The 16,869-nt window shown below is 39.9% G+C and overlaps 1 protein-coding gene across 1 annotated transcript in view; it reads right to left on the minus strand.

Moving 5' to 3' along the window:
- SPINT1 (serine peptidase inhibitor, Kunitz type 1) overlaps window positions 1-16,869 on the minus strand; it is a 472,802-nt gene that overhangs the window by 412,532 nt on the left and 43,401 nt on the right. The gene's annotated exons all lie outside the window — the stretch shown is intronic.

The raw sequence follows: 16,869 nt of genomic DNA on the forward strand, positions 1-16,869 counted from the left end.
CACACCATTGGAACCTGGAATGTAAGATCTATGAGACAGGGCAAATTGGATGTGGTTATTGGTGAGATGTCAAGATTAAAGATAGACATTTTGGGCGTCAGTGAACTGAAATGGACTGGAATGGGCCACTTCACATCAAATGACCACCAGATCTACTACTGTGGACAAGAGGACCACAGAAGAAATGGAGTAGCCTTCATAATTAATAGTAAAGTGGCTAAAGCAGTACTCGGATACAATTCAAAAAACAATAGAATGATCTCAATTCGAATTCAGGGCAAGCCATCTAGCATCACAGTGATCCAAATATACGCCCCAACCACAGATGCTGAAGAAGCTGAAGTAGAGCAGTTCTATGAGGATCTGCAGCACCTACTGGACAACAGGCCTAAAAGAGATGTTATTTTCATCACAGGAGACTGGAATGCTAAGGTGGGCAGTCAAATGACACCTGGAATTACAGGTAAGCATGGCCTGGGAGAACAAAACGAAGCAGGACATAGGCTGATAGAATTTTGCCAAGACAACTCACTCTGCATAACAAACACTCTCTTCCAACAACCTAAGAGACGGCTTTATACATGGACTTCACCAGATGGACAACACCGAAATCAGATTGACTACATCCTTTGCAGCCAAAGGTGGTGGACATCTATACAGTCAGTAAAAACAAGACCTGGAGCTGACTGTAGTTCAGATCACAAACTTCTTCTTGCACAATTTAGGATCAGACTAAAGAGATTAGGGAAGACCCACAGATCAGCTAGATATGAGCTCACTAATATTCCTAAGGAATATGCAGTGGAGGTGAAGAATAGATTTAAGGGACTGGACTTAGTAGATAGGGTCCCGGAAGAACTTTGGACAGAAGTTCGCAACATTGTTCAGGAGGCGGCAACAAAATACATCCCAAAGAAAGAGAAAACCAAGAAGGCAAAATGGCTGTCTGCTGAGACACTAGAAGTAGCCCAAGAAAGAAGGAAAGCAAAAGGCAACAGTGATAGGGGGAGATATGCCCAATTAAATGCAAAATTCCAGAGGTTAGCCAGAAGAGATAAGGAATTATTTTTAAACAAGCAATGCGCGGAAGTGGAAGAAGACAATAGAATAGGAAGGACAAGAGACCTCTTCCAGAAAATTAGAAACATTGGAGGTAAATTCCAGGCCAAAGTGGGTATGATCAAAAACAAAGATGGCAAGGACCTAACAGAAGAAGAAGAGATCAAGAAAAGGTGGCAAGAATATATGGAAGACCTGTATAGGAAGGATAACAATATCGGGGATAGCTTTGACGGTGTGGTCAGTGAGCTAGAGCCAGACATCCTGAAGAGTGAGGTTGAATGGGCCTTAAGAAGCATTGCTAATAACAAGGCAGCAGGAGATGACGGCATCCCAGCTGAACTGTTCAAAATCTTGCAAGATGATGCTGTCAAGGTAATGCATGCTATATGCCAGCAAATTTGGAAAACACAAGAATGGCCATCCAATTGGAAAAAATCAACTTATATCCCCATACCAAAAAAGGGAAACACTAAAGAATGTCCAAACTATCGAACAGTGGCACTCATTTCACATGCCAGTAAGGTAATGCTCAAGATCCTGCAAGGTAGACTTCAGCAATTCATGGAGCGAGCATTGTCAGATGCACAAGCTGGGTTTAGCCAAGGCAGAGGAACTCGGGACCAAATTGCCAATATCCGCTGGATAATGGAAAAAGCCAGGGAGTTTCAGAAAACATCTATTTCTGTTTTATTGACTATTCTAAAGCCTTTGACTATGTGGACCATAACAAATTGTGGCAAGTTCTTAGCGGCATGGAGATACCAAGTCATCTTGTCTGCCTCCTGAAGAATCTGTATAACGACCAAGTAGCAACAGTAAGAACAGACCACGGAACAACGGACTGATTTAAGATTGGGAAAGGAGTACGGCAGGGCTGTATACTCTCACCCTACCTATTCAACTTGTACGCAGAACACATCATGTGACGTGCTGGGCTTGAGGAATCCAAGGCTGGAGTTAAAATCGCTGGAAGAAACATTAACAATCTCAGATATGCAGATGATACCACTTTGATGGCTGAAAGCGAAGAGGAACTGAGGAGCCTTATGATGGTGAAAGAAGAAAGTGCAAAAGCTGGCTTGCAGTTAAACCTCAAAAAAACCAAGATTATGGCAACCAGCTTGATTGAGAACTGGCAAATAGAGGGAGAAAACGTAGAGGCAGTGAAAGACTTTGTATTTCTAGGTGCAAAGATTCCTGCAGATGCTGACTGCAGTCAGGAAATCAGAAGATGCTTAATCCTTGGGAGAAGAGCAATGACAAATCTCGATAAAATAGTTAAGAGCAGAGACATCACACTGACAACAAAGGTCCACATAGTTAAAGCAATGGTGTTCCCCGTAGTAACAGATGGCTGCGAGAGCTGGACCATAAGGAAGGCTGAGAGAAGGAAGATCGATGCTTTTGCACTGTGGTGTTGGAGGAAAATTCTGAGAGTGCCTTGGACTGCAAGAAGATCAAACCAGTCCATCCTCCAGGAAATCAAGCCAGACTGCTCACTTGAGGGAATGATATTAAAGGCAAAACTGAAATACTTCGGCCACATAATGAGAAGACAGGACACCCTGGAGAAGGTGCTGATGCTAGGGAGAGTGGAGGGCAAAAGGAAGAGGGGCCGACCAAGGGCAAGGTGGATGGATGATATTCTAGAGATGACGGACTCGTCCCTGGGGGAGCTGGGGGTGTTGACGACCGACAGGAAGCTCTGGCGTGGGCTGGTCCATGAAGTCACAAAGAGTCGGAAGCGGCTAAACGAATAAACAACAACAAAGTAGTAGTAGTAGTAGTAACATTGTATGGCACTCCTAAATGAACTGTGCAGCTTAAAAACCAAACAAACAAACTGAAAACCTCACGAACAAAAGCATAACAAGATTCCAGAAGGATTGAGTAAAGTATGTATTCTGAGCCCACTCCTTGACTGTAACAAGGAGGGAGCGAGCCTCAATCCTATGAGCAGTTTGTTCTACAATATGGGCTCTGCCTTGGAAGAAGCAGAACTGGCTGCTGACATTAAAGGTATCCCTGAGACCTGCAAAAGGTGTCCCTGATGAAGACCTGAAACAGGCAGTGATTGAATTCTCTGAGTGGCTTGGACTTCATAAAACATTTTGCAAACCTTTCTTTCTCTCCCCCCCCCTTTTTTAATATAGTTAAAATCTGTCCAAGCAGAAGAGATAACATGCTATTGCTGCAAGGTGGAGATAGCACAGATAGTAGGAAGTAGCCTGGTTGTCCTACTTATGAACTTGGCTGGGACATTGGAGTAGACGGGTGTTTGGTATCATCCACCAGGGTGTCCTTAAGTAATAAGTATTGGTTGGCTTTTGTGGTGGGGGTGAGGAGGAGCACCACAAAAGCCAACCAGTACTTATTACTTAAGGAAACCCTGCTGTGTTGTGTTGCTGTGTTGTTAACCTTTTCTCAGCCAATCTAATTTTTGCAGCAGTCCTTGGAAGTCTTGTGGTGACTCGTTCTTGCCGTTCCTAGTCCTGTAGGAGTGAATGCGATAACAATGGTACATTAACATGTATATTTCAGTTTTGGCACGCCCAATGTATATCTCTGTTGTGAAGAGAGCATCTCATGACAAAGTTCATGGCAAGAAACATTATGTTTGTCTTCTTGAATTCCCAGAACATTTCTTTTTAGGGAAAAAAAACTGACCTACTGTGTAAGCCCACAATTAAATCAATACTATCCATTTAGGCTAGTTCACTTCACTTGCCAATACATTTAGTTTAGCAAAAAGAATTTGTGCTCAATGTTCTGCTGAGTCCTTTTTTCCATTCCCTCCTACTGTATATTTTAAGCCTTCCCCAACCTGGTTTCCTCCAGCTAAATTTAACAGCAAATTATCTTTGGAAGAACTACATATATTTTAATGTAAGAGCTCTAGGGTGTGCCCCATGGCTTCAGTGTTGATCTTCTGCTGATCCTGCTGCACTAAGGGACAAATCTGAAGGGGGTGGGGAATCTGGTTCTCATTTCTTTAAACATAATTAGAATTTATTTTTGTTCACAAACCCAAATCAAGCTGACCCAGTAATTGCAATGAATTCTATCCCTGCTCAACTCTGGGGAACAAGGAGATGGGACTGGGCACAAGGCCAGAATTCCTTGCATGTTTAAATACCTACCCAGGCTTAGCCTCCAAATGTGAAGTGTAACTTAATGGTTAAACTGTTGGATGAGAAATGGAGAGACCGAGCTTCAAGTCCACTCTCAGTGGTGGGAGCTCACTAGGACACTTTAGGGTCGTCTCAGTCTCCAACCCAATCTACCTCACAAGGCTACTCTTGTGAGGAAAGGTTGAGGAGAGAGAGTGCTATGCACAGCACTGCTTTGAGCACATGGAAGAACATTTAAGGCATTAACATCAAGCAAGCAAGCAAGCAAAAGTATCCTCTCAAGGAGAGGAGGCAGAGTGAGGAAGGAATGTATCAGTCTGTGGGTCCCTGTACAACTGTTTTATATTGTCAGCTGAGGATCTGTCATGACTTCTGAGAGGCTAAGCATTTTGAGAACAGCTGGCTTCCTTTCCCAAGGAAGCCTCCTTTGCTCAGGCAGGACGGTGTCATTCTCTTGTGCCTCGGCACACACAGCAACCTGCTGTTTGTTTGTTTAATGAAGTTATATGACTGCCTGTCTTGCAAGAGCAACTCTGGGTGGCTAACATAAAATGTTAAAAACTCATAACACAAAGCAAACAATGGAACAGAAAACACATAATGGCTACCAAGAACAACATGTTGTTGTATATAAGTCCAGTTGTGGGGTGGAGTTTCAAGAAAAGCAGCCTATCTCATGCTACCTCTCCTTCTTTCTACCCATGTCTACCATTCAGACCAAATAGACTGACCTATTTATTGCCTCTGAATCTAAAATTCGATGGGCCGCCTTTTGATCTGGTGCCATTAGAGATTCATGCATTCTATTCAAAATGACCTTGAATCTCTTCCTCTCTGTTAGCATGTATGTGTGAAAGGCACAAAAGTAGTTTTCAAACACTTAGGAATGTGTTTTAACTAGTCATGAAGAAAGACCTTATAATGTCACTGCATTTTTTTTCTGCCTTTTGGTGTCACATAAGTGACATTTAATCCTCCATCCATCAATGTTCCTTAGAAAATATACGTTTGGGAGTGATCTGTTTGCATGTTAACCTCCCTTCCTGCATGGAATGCCTCTTTATTAAAAGATACTGCTCTGTTACTTAATCACTATACTGCTGTAGTGTCATTTCTTCCAGGTCAATTTCATCAGTACTGGTTTCCTTCAGCTCTTGCTCTCCACCCAACGAAACTGACAAGCTTAGGGAAATCTTTATCAATTTCATGAGGGTGGTTCACCTTCCAGAAAGTGTGTGTGTGTGTGTGTGTGTGTGTGTTGCTCCAGTGTGGGCCCAAATAATGCTCATTTTAAAAAATGATGAAGTATTGATAGAACTGACAAGTCAGATCTATCAGAGGGATAACAGAATCCAATGAAAGTTGGATCAGACAGAGAGGGGACTTTACAGGATGTCAGCATGCCAGATTATCACAGCTACATAATTATGAAATTGCATCACAGTCTAGTAATGAACCAATATCACCCTAACTTGAGGCGAGAGGCATTGCCAGCAAGTAAAATACAGTGTGTGAACAATAATTGGAAAAGAGGGATTTGAGTCTTTCTGGAACAGAGATTGCAGACTACCAAAGCTGTCTATTCATTTTACGTGCTTATTCCTCTGCCATACAGTTTGTTGGAAGGTAAAACCAGGTAACACAATTTATAATAGAAAGGTGCAGACATTTAGTTTACATTCAGTTTTCTTGTCCTCTGACATAATGAACTGAGCTACAGCCAGTTGTGCTAAAGCAAACTTTTGCACCTCTCCTATAAATCATTCAGATGTACTTCTTTCTTGAAGTTTCTTCACATTTTATTTTTCTCTCAGACTGCTCTAGCACTGCCCCCAATTAAAAGTTATCCTCTGTTTTTTCATGCAAGTGTACCTATACAATTATACATCCATACTGTTTTCCAAAATAAATAGCAGCAGAATACCAATTGTGGGATATAGTTTGTTTTTAAGCCACATTTAATCAGACAGAATGGAATTGTTGCAAAAATAAAAATTTCAAATGAATTAACATTAAGCATTAGTAAGGTTTTTTAAAGAACAAACTATTCACCATGACTAAAAATATGAATTGCCTAATAACAAGGGAGGCACACCTCTCAAAACATGCAAATGTGAATCTGGGTTTGGTTTGGTTTGGCCTATCCAAATACAAAGCATTCATACTACTACAGATTATTTTCAGCTTCATTTGCAGACTCATTAGATGTCATTAAATCCATGTGATGTCTTTGGACCTCTCCATGTACAACGTTACAGGTTGCTGGGTTGATAAACAGAATGAAAAAGTATTCTTCATCTTCTGCTTTAACATCTGAATAAAAGATTTGATAGAGGACTGGAGTGATATAAACATTATACCATGTTTTACAAAAATAAAGTTGATTTCAAATTCTGACATGTCTGAATGTTCAAACCTTGATCAGAATTTTGTAAAGTTATTACTATAGCTCAGTTACTGTTCCTATAAACGTATTTTGTGGTTCTTTTGATTTAGCAGCTTCTGTTCCAAGCAGAGAAAACCATGTTTTCCAATGGGCCACCTTCTGATCTGCTACTATTAAGAGTTTCCTATTGGCAACACAGAAGTTGATGGAGACAATTCAGTTTGTATTTGGTGACAGTGGTCCTCCCTCCCTCCCTCCCTCCCTCCCTCCCTCCCTTTCTTTCTTTTTCTTTCTCATCTTCCCATGACCAGGCATTCTAAGTTCTCACATGCTGTGACATAGAGGTGAAGCGTAAACCCTTCTTTTCTTAATTGCCTCTGTTGTCAGGGCAGGACTTCTTGGCTGGGGCGGCTAACTGAATAATGTTCTCATCACACTGTTGTCTTAGCCAACACAGCAAATCCGTCTTGTTCTTCTAAGCATGGGTCACTCCAGTTCATATTGCAGTATCTAGGGAGATTGAGCAGTGGCCACACCTGGAGCAAAAGACAAGCCTGAACTTGCTAGTGGCATAACACTTTCTGAGGCTTATTTTATGACTTCCTTCAGGTCATTCTCACTCCCTTTCATCTCTCCTTCCTTCTATGAATCCTTGCCAATACGGAAATCACTGGGATATATCGTATAGCCAGGTGAAACCACTGATGATATCAGCAGCAACAGAAATCCTGCCTTATTGTCTTTCATGACTACACCACAGGTTGCTCTATCATGACCACGTCTTCCTGCTTGGTCAAGTACAGTATAACCCCCAAACCTGCTTGGTTCTGCATAGACTATTCAATTTGATTCTGGCTTTTGATTCTGAACTGAGGTTGTGTCCCTTAAAATCATTATGTTTATGTCATAAACGACTTATATAGTACAATATTTGCACTAGCTTACTATACCTGGCTAGGTATCTTTTAGCTGGATCATAATATTACTCTTTTTGGTTAGTCTTTAGACTTCTTCAGGCCACATCTTGAATCCAGTCCATTTTCTCTACCCACTTATGCAGCTACCATATTCAAAATCTTTGTGACATCACTTGAATGTTTTCTTGTAACTAAAATGCCTAGACTACAGAGGCAGCATGTTTCCTTTGAACCAGGTGGTTGGGAGACTGTGACTAAGGCAATAAATGCTCTGCACAGGTAACACAACAGACCATCATTGCAGAAGAGTCTCCATTTATGTGACTGCTTCAGAATCCTGTTACTTTTAGTAAGAGAGCAAGGAAGAAATCAGGGCAGAATGGAGAAGAATATCATCCTAAAGAATGAGGACTGTGAACTTCGATGCAAAACAGTTACTATGAAAAATATTGTGTTAGGTTGGAATCAACATAAGCAATCTCATTAAAAACTAAGTAAAGGAGAATACATGCTTGCCAAGATGAAAAAACAACACAATGACTTTCTTGGAACTCCATAATCAAATCTTTTGTGTCTAATTTACCTTAAATGCAAGTGTGGGAACCTGCTTGGTTGATGTTGACTCATGCCAGCTGATGTAATACAGCGGTTAACAAAAATCCTTATTCAAATCACACCTTGGCCTTGAACATGTTCTCAGCCTTCTCCAACCTGGTGCTCTCCAGAAGTATTTGACTACAATTCCCGGAATTGCCAGCTATATTGGTTAAGAATTGTGGCCCAACATATCTGGAGGAAGCTGGGTTTCAGAAAGCTGCATTAGGCAAGGTACTTTTTCTCATCCTTAGCTCTCTATCTGCAGCCTGGAAAAAAAAACACATTGATCCATTTTACAGATTTAAAGATTGCAACAAACTTGAAAAAACTGTTCACGATTGTAGCTGATCATGGTAACTCAAATCTGTACAATACCAGTTCCTAAATGTTATTTATTGTATCCCTGCTTAGGTGTGTCCCTAACAAAAGTCATGTGTGAGGTAGTTTAAATCAGGAGCAAGAAAACATTTTGCAGTTGTGGGCTGCATTTAAAATAGTTTAAATATTTTACCCATCAAAATCCTCCAAAAGTGAGGTTTTGTTGCTATGGCATCACCTGAGTGGGAGGGAATATATCTTTGCCCCTAGTTTATTCTTCATTCAGGGTTTGGAGAATTGCATTTGATAGATACATCAAGCAAATGGAGGTTTAATAAACTTATTTTATTGTATATTTCATTAGGGAAAGAGTTGCATTGTAAAGCTTAGGAACAACATGAGTCCAATAAAGCTGAATCTTAGGAAGGAGGAGGCTTTGCAAAGAGGAGTATTTATGCCTGTCTGCCCCAAAGAGAAGTGATGGGAAACTCCCTGCTAAGAAGGACCAAAGTAGCTTCCAGCACGTATAAAAGTACTTCAGATTCATGTTGGAGATGTGGACAACATGAAGGGTCATTTTATCATGCCTGGTGGACTTGTAAAAAAGCTAGAAATTTCTGGGTTCAAATCCATATAACGATACAAAGAATTTTAAAGATCAACATTCAGCTGAAACAGAATTTTTCATGCTGGAATTAATGGACAGTCAGTTAGAAAACAGCCATGAAAAATTATTTTTATATTCGATTACTGCTGCGAGACTATTACATTGCCAAAAATGGAAAGATTCTGAAATACCCACAACAGAGGAATGTTTGGTGAAGATGACAGAACTAGCAGAGATGGCAAAATTGACTTGTTTGATTAGAGAAAAATCAACAAGTACATTTATCAGTGACTGGAAACCCCTTAAAGCCTTTTTGCTGAAAAAAGAGAAAAATGAACTTATGATTTAAGAGTTTGAAGATTAGAAATGGCAGCTTACGGAACGGAGGAAATTATGATACAACCGTAGAGAGAGAGGGTAAAATATAAATGCATTTATAACTGCTGTCAAAAAGATCAGATGCTGCTTCTTTATAATCTTTTTTTCTTCCTTTTTTCTTTTCTTTTCTTTTCTTTTTCTTTTTCTATTTTCTTACTTATTCACTATTCTTTATTTTCTTTGTTTCTTTTCTAATACTTGTATTGTTTTTATCTTGTTAAAGATTTCTTCAATTAAAATTTTATTAAAAAAAAAAAGAAGGACCAACGTAGCTGTCTGTCAGATTCATTCTGAGAAGAGAAATGTGCTGCCTTCCTGGGGCTTACATTCTGAATGTGATGGAAGAGTTCCCAAGACTTTAAGCCCAAGACTGACATTTATCCCTCCTCCTGATTCAGTAGGAAGAAAGGACACAGCCAGACAGAGTTGTGATGCCACTGCCAATTACAGGGACAGGGGGTGTTTTTTTAACTCCTTCCTGATGAAGGATTTATTTATTTTATTTATTTATCATATTTCATCACCGCCCATCTCCCCCAAAAGAGGGACTCTGGGAGGTTTACAATAAAGCTAAAAAGATTAAAATACGATAAAAACGTATAAATATAAAATATAAAAGAATGTGGCCCAGGAAGAGATAGATGAATCCTGGAAGCAAACAACTGGCTGCATAGATTGGGATGGTTTTAGTACTTCAAGCTTGGGGTGTATTCCTGTGGTGAAGGGACTCCTGGCAAGAAATGTGCTGCCCCTCGGAAGAGGTGGCAAGAATTTGTCACCTTGCAGACCTGATCCAGAGGGTTTTTAACTCACTCCTGTGGGGAAGGGAGAAGACACACACATACACACACCAAAGAGTGTGATGCCACATACCAGGAACAGGACTGGGACTGATACACAGGTTATGGAGGCACCCAGTAATGAGCACATAATTACAAGAAGGAAGGAGTGAAGTTGAATGCCCAAGATTTCCATTGTCCTTATGCATATGCACAAAGTGCAGGGAACAAATAGGAAGAATTAGAAGTTTCAGTGCAATACAATTTAGTAGGCATTACTAAAATCTGGGAGGATTAAATTCATGAGCTGTATGCAAGGACTGAAAGGTATTGCACATTCAAAGTGGAAACAACAATGATGTTTATTCATTTATTTATTTACTTAAATTTGTTATGACTGCCCACTTCAGCAGACTCTGAGTGGCTTAAAAAATCCAAATACACATTAAAAACAAAACAAACAAAAAGAGCGTAACACAGAATGTGACAGCATGAGCTAAAAACAGCCATAACAATAAAAACATGACAGGGACCCCACAAATACATTAACTCCAGGCCTGAGAGCAAAGCCAAATTGTAAGGGCTTTCTGGAACCCCAGGAAAGTGGGTGCCATTGGCATCTCTAGGGGGATGCTGTTCCAGAGGGTGGGGGCTACAACAAAGAATGCACGCTTCCTTGGTCCCACAAGTTGAAGTTAATTGAGGGGAACTGGAGCACACCCACCCCACCCAAATAAACCAGGCAGGCAGAAACAACTGAAAATAGGTGGTCCTAAACTGTTCGGAATAGTTATAAATGACTCAGATAAGGGTTAGAAAATATCTTCCAATTTGCATCGAGAGTCAAGCGTCAAGGACTATCTTGACAAGCTGGAACAATAGGCAGAAACTGGCAAGATGAATTTCAACTCTGATGAACGCAAAGGATAGGGGAGACCATACTGGGCAGCAGTACACCTAAAAAGGATCTGGGTGTCTGGTGAATCAAAGCTGAACATGAACCAACAGTGTGATGCAACTGGAAAAAAAAAAGCAAATTCAGTCCTAGGCTACATCAACAGAAGTATGGTATACTTCTGTTGTAGTATGGTCTGTTCTGCATTGGTCAAATCACACCTAGAATACTGTGTCCAGGAAGGACATTGAAAGACCGGAGCATGGCCAAAGGAGAGCAACCAAGATGGTAAGGGGCCTGGAAGGAAAATCTAATAGTAATAACTTTTCAACAGTGGAATGGGCTGCCTTGGTTGGTGATGGGCTCTCTTTTGCTGGAAATACTTCAACAGGGGATGGAAGGTGATTTGACAGATAGGCTGTAGTACTATTCCTGTACAGGTAGTCCTTACTTAGCGACCATTTGCAGTTACGATGGTGATGGTGATAAAAAAAATAACTTTATGACCAATCCTTGCATTTGTGGCCTTCGCAGGTCTGTAAAGCAAAGGAAAGCTGAAATAGGATTATAAGCACAGTCGTGGTTTTAGTTAGCAACTGCTTCACTTAACGATTGAGTTGCTGGTTCCAGTTGTGGTCACTAAATGAGGACTACCTGTATTGACATAGAGTTGGACTCTATGATCTCTGGGGTACATTCCAACCTTACCTTCTAAGATTTTCTTCTATTATTGGCTTTTTTTTGCCTAACATTAAACTATAGTTTGTTTTAAGCAAGAGCCACAATTGGTTAGGTTGGCAGAGCACACTAACTCACAAACCACAGTTAATAAAACACAATGGCTGGGTTCATATAAAGCAGATTTTCCCAAGCTAGAGCCCTCCAGCTATTTTGGACTCCAGTGTCCATAATATTCATCCAGCACGGCCTGTAGGATATGGTCTGCTTGGGAAAGAAGACTGGCCTAAGAGTAGTAAGTGGCGAGAGCATGTTTAATGCCTTTTCAATCCCTAGCTGTATAATACTGCCCCTGTCTTCAAGTCACCTGTATCACCACCAAACCACCACTTTCCCCATGTGTTTTGCAACTTCATTAGCACTTTTGAAAATAAAATATCCATTTATTGAATAATTCATAAGCATCATTTTCATCATTTTAAAAGCAAATTGTTCAACACATGAAGGCAGTGTGGGAATGGGCAGACAATTAAGTGAATTAGAGGAATTGCTGATACATGGTGCTGATACAGGGTTGGACCAATTCATAGACATCATGGGGATCAATGACTATTAGCCCTGATGCCAGTGGGACCACCTCTGAAGGCCATCTACTGGGAGACTAAGGGGCTTCTTTGTGCAGCAGGTTGGCCACTGTGAAAACAGACTGCTGGACTAGATGGGCCAGGGGTCTGATCCAGCAGGGCACAGCTTATGTTCTTATTTGTCCATTTTTAAGAGAAACAAGGCCTGAGTAGGCAACATAACAGAATAACAGAACAACTTTTACCAGGGAAGCTGGATTAATCTTGTTTTGCAAAGGGACGTGGAATCTTGCAAAGGGAGGAAGAATCTTGTAGTATGACATGCAAATGCATGAAGTGTTTTGGCTGCTATGGCGTTTATGTTTTTATATGTTTTATCATTTTAATATTGTAAGCCACCCAGAGTCAGCTATTTGAGATGGGCTGCCATATAAATCTATTGAATGAATGAATGAATGAATGAATGAATGAATGAATGAATGAATGAAAAAAGTGATAGTTATCTTGGGGCCAATGAAAGTGGATTCAGTCCACAATTGTTTGTGCCATAATAATTTGGTTTAGTCTTCAAGATGCTGCCAGTCTCTTTAGTAACTTTTCAGATAGGAAGCTACAGCCCACTAGTGACACTCTGTGGTCGGTTTGAACATTTCCTCTTCTCCATATAGGCTGACTAACATTGCATCATCCCTATGGTACTTGGAGAACTTGATCTATTCAGGGCAACAAAGCTCTTGCCAACCTGAGACAGGTCTTTGGGTCAAACAGAACTTTTTTTGGCCTTGATTTCTGAACTTTTCCAAGTAGAATTCACACAGCCCTAAAACAAAATAAAATAAAATATTGCAGTATTGATCATGATCTTGCTACAACCACATTCCTCCTTTCTCTCTCATCACTTGTTGAATAGGAAAGGAATAGGAAAATAGGGTTGGCCTTAAACTTTCACAGTAAGCCATAGTTTGTTGACTAAACCACAACTAACTGCACAAAACACTAAGCTATAAACTAGAGTTATCAAATCCCAATGACTGCATTCACAGAAGACCCTAAATTGAAACCCAGTGAAGCCACATTATGGCTTAGTCCAACTCAGCAATTCATTCTTCTATGACCTAAGGACACCTCCCCTCTCAAACCCCATTGTTTAAAAAAATTGTACTGGAAATTTTTAAAAAGCCCTATAATCTGCCATCATGTTTAAGACATTTATGTTTTGATGCTTAGAACCAAAAGCACACTAGGAGATAGTCCTCTGGGACTGTTTAAAACAAACTGAGATGGTGTATAAAGAACTGAAGATAGTTTGAATCTTGCAAAAAGGTGTTTCACCTTTTTTACTTAGTTGCTCTTTATATTTGCCATTCCCTTATTTTCTGTGCATCTTTTAACAGACTAACAGACTGCATATTAAAAATGTGTATTGCATAATTGACAAAAATGATAAAGTAGCATTTGTCCCATCATCAGATAGGATGCTTGCGGACTGTAATCTTTCTCAAGCTTCATAATCTAGTATAAATGAAATTTAGAGATAATGACAATGCATTTGTTACTGGCTTACCATTCTCTTTTTAATGTATTACATGACAAAAAGTTTCTATGGAATTCTAGAACTAGATTTAGTATTCTATAGATCCACAGTGGAATGAAGGAACAAAGGTACAATGTGTTCCTTTCATCATTATAGCACCAATACAAGATAGTTCTAGATAAACTAGTGAGGGAACAAACTCTAAAAATAAGGGAAGCAGTGGTAGACCCATCCATACAAGGGCCAGCCAGCAAAACTTACCTTCCCTGCACAGATGGGAAGGGCAAGAAATGGGAGAGTGACTAATCAGGGCCTGTGGTGGCCATAGTGGACTAACCACCAGCCCAGCTCTGTTGCCAAACCACTGTACCTGGATTGAATTATTTTTTTTAATTGGCTTCAGGAACAGCAGGGAACAGCATGGAAGACAGGTGGCTTAGGCTTATTATGGAATAGTCCTATGTCTCTGCATTTTTTAACATCCACTTTTGCAGAATGTGTGTCTTGGCTTTGGATAGATTTTTGCTGAAGCTTCAAATATGGCATCAACATACTGAAAATAATCAGGGCCACTACTGATGCATATATTTTGCATTTGTTCAATAATTTCTGAAGGTCAGTAAACAGGACCTGTGCTATGCTAAGATAGTTTGGTTGTATGGTTTGAATCTTGCGAAAATGTATTTTACCTTTTTTAAAAAATGACTTAGTTGCTAAGATAGGGCAGCAGGGAGATATTCTGCTGGTACATTGTTTTTCACTGATATCAGAGTAGTGACTCCAGGGTCAGATGCACATACCTGATTATCCACCAATCCATCCATCCAGGGTATTTTTTGTGGTTGGGGGTGGGCAGGTGGGTGGGCAGGTGGCAACTCTGCCTTCCTTTTGACTGCTTTGCTTGCACACTTTTGTGAAGACATTTTCTTTTACCTGCCATCTTGTGGTTATCTGAATCTGATGGTCAAATACAGTCAGTGTATAAGTGCTGTTTAAAAAGCTGGAATTTGAGCAAGCTGTGGAGATCAGTGTGAGAGCTGTAAACTATCCTAAGAACGTAACATTGCAAATCAAGAACTATAGATAAGCTAATATTTATTACTGGTAGAGGAGGGAAACATAATTCAGTAGTTACAGCCTCTAACCATGAGAAGTTAGAAAACAATGACTCAATGGGATACGATGATTAAATCTGCAAATCAAAAAACAAAATCACAGGAAAACTTGAAAATACTGAATGCCCCCTTGATCCTGGGGCTATATTTTATCTGGTTAATGATTTTCAATAAAAAGAATCCAAAAATTTCAAGTACTGAATTAAATTTTGGATAAACCCCTTCTTTGCGTAGGGCCCACGGCAATTGCCTCCTTTGCTCCCCTCTCCCCAAGATCCTGGATAAGGTTTAGATCCCTTACACCCAGTTACAATTACTGGACAAGAAAAGAGGCTTTAGCTTGCCTACCCTATTGATCCTGGCAGCTTCCATGCTGCTAACAGCAAATTGGGAACTAACTTGCAAGCCTCCCCCTACATAAATAAGCCCTCAGGTTATCATTTCTAGATATATTATTTTATGCCCGAGCATTTATTTATTTATTTTATTTATTTATATTTCAAATTTCCATCACCGCCCATCTCCCCCAAAAAGGGAGCATACTACAGGGCAGTGAAGACCATAATCTATTGATACTACCCATCAAAATTGTAACCTTTCTCATTTTTGTTCAGTTCCATTTTCCTGTCTAGTCACATTGACAAGCAATTGAGGATCAAGTGTCCCTGCATTAACATTTTATGGGCAAAAATGCATATTACCTACACCTCTCAGTGAACATATAGACTGAAAGTTCAGTGACCAGGAAACAGAAAAACATATACCAGGATGGCAGGAAGAAAGGCAAAAATATGCACAACAGTTCTGGTATGGTACTCTTTGATTGCAACTACACATCACAGTAAACTGTAGTGCAATTTGTTTGATTTCAGCTTATCGATATATGAAGCCACCCAGTGTGCTTTGCAAACAGTATTTATGGTAATTATGGGTAAACCCAGACTTAAACTGATCCAGCAAATTATTGCTACTAGTATACTGAAACTGAAAGCATGTATCACTCTAAGCATATTTTATTAGCTATGGTTTACTGAATAAGCCACAATTAATTTTCACAATCTAAGCCAAAATCAGAACCAGTTTGGTATAATGGTTAAGGCATCAGACTAGAAACTGGGAGACTGTGAGTTCCAGCTGGGTGACCTTGGGCCAGTCACTGTCTCTTAGCCCTAGGAAGGAGGCAATGGCAAACCACTTCCAAAAAACCTCTGAAAAACCTTGCCAAGAAAACTGCAGGGACTTGTTCAGGCAGTCACCAGGAGTCAAGACTGACTTGAAGGAACACCACCCCCTGGAAAAAAAAAAGCCAAAATCAAGTCAAACATTATGGCTTCCCATGTTGTAAGAATCAGGAAAGTCTGAATTCTTCAGTTTTTTGGGCACTTCCACTAGCTGTTCAACACAATCTCTGAAGTCCTTTGTTTTCTTTTATTAATTTAGCACCTCTGTAGCTATATATTTTTAGACTGCAATCCTATACAAACTCAACTTTATACCTCTTGAATAATTGTGGTTCTACAGTCTTGTTTTTTAGTTTCTTATAAATAGCTGGCTGGCCACTGCAACAACAGAAGGGTAGACCAAATATGACTTTTGTTCTAATCAACAAGGCTCTTATTATCCCAATCAGCCACATTAAACAATGGTGCTTACTTCTAAGCAGACACAAGTAAGATTGCACTGTAACTTATACATTTACAATACAACCTCAAGCCCCCAAGCCATGTTTAATCCCTCAAAAAGAACTATGATACTGGAAAAATAAAACTGAAGGATGTTTTTAGTGGAGGTAAAATGAGTCAGTTTTTACCCACCAGTCATTGATTAATATAACTTGTATTATAATTATCCATAACAGCCATTATGTTAGTAATGAATGCTTTCTGCT

Source organism: Candoia aspera, chromosome 1 (genome assembly GCF_035149785.1).
Source record: "Candoia aspera isolate rCanAsp1 chromosome 1, rCanAsp1.hap2, whole genome shotgun sequence".
NCBI classification, from domain to species: domain Eukaryota; kingdom Metazoa; phylum Chordata; class Lepidosauria; order Squamata; family Boidae; genus Candoia; species Candoia aspera.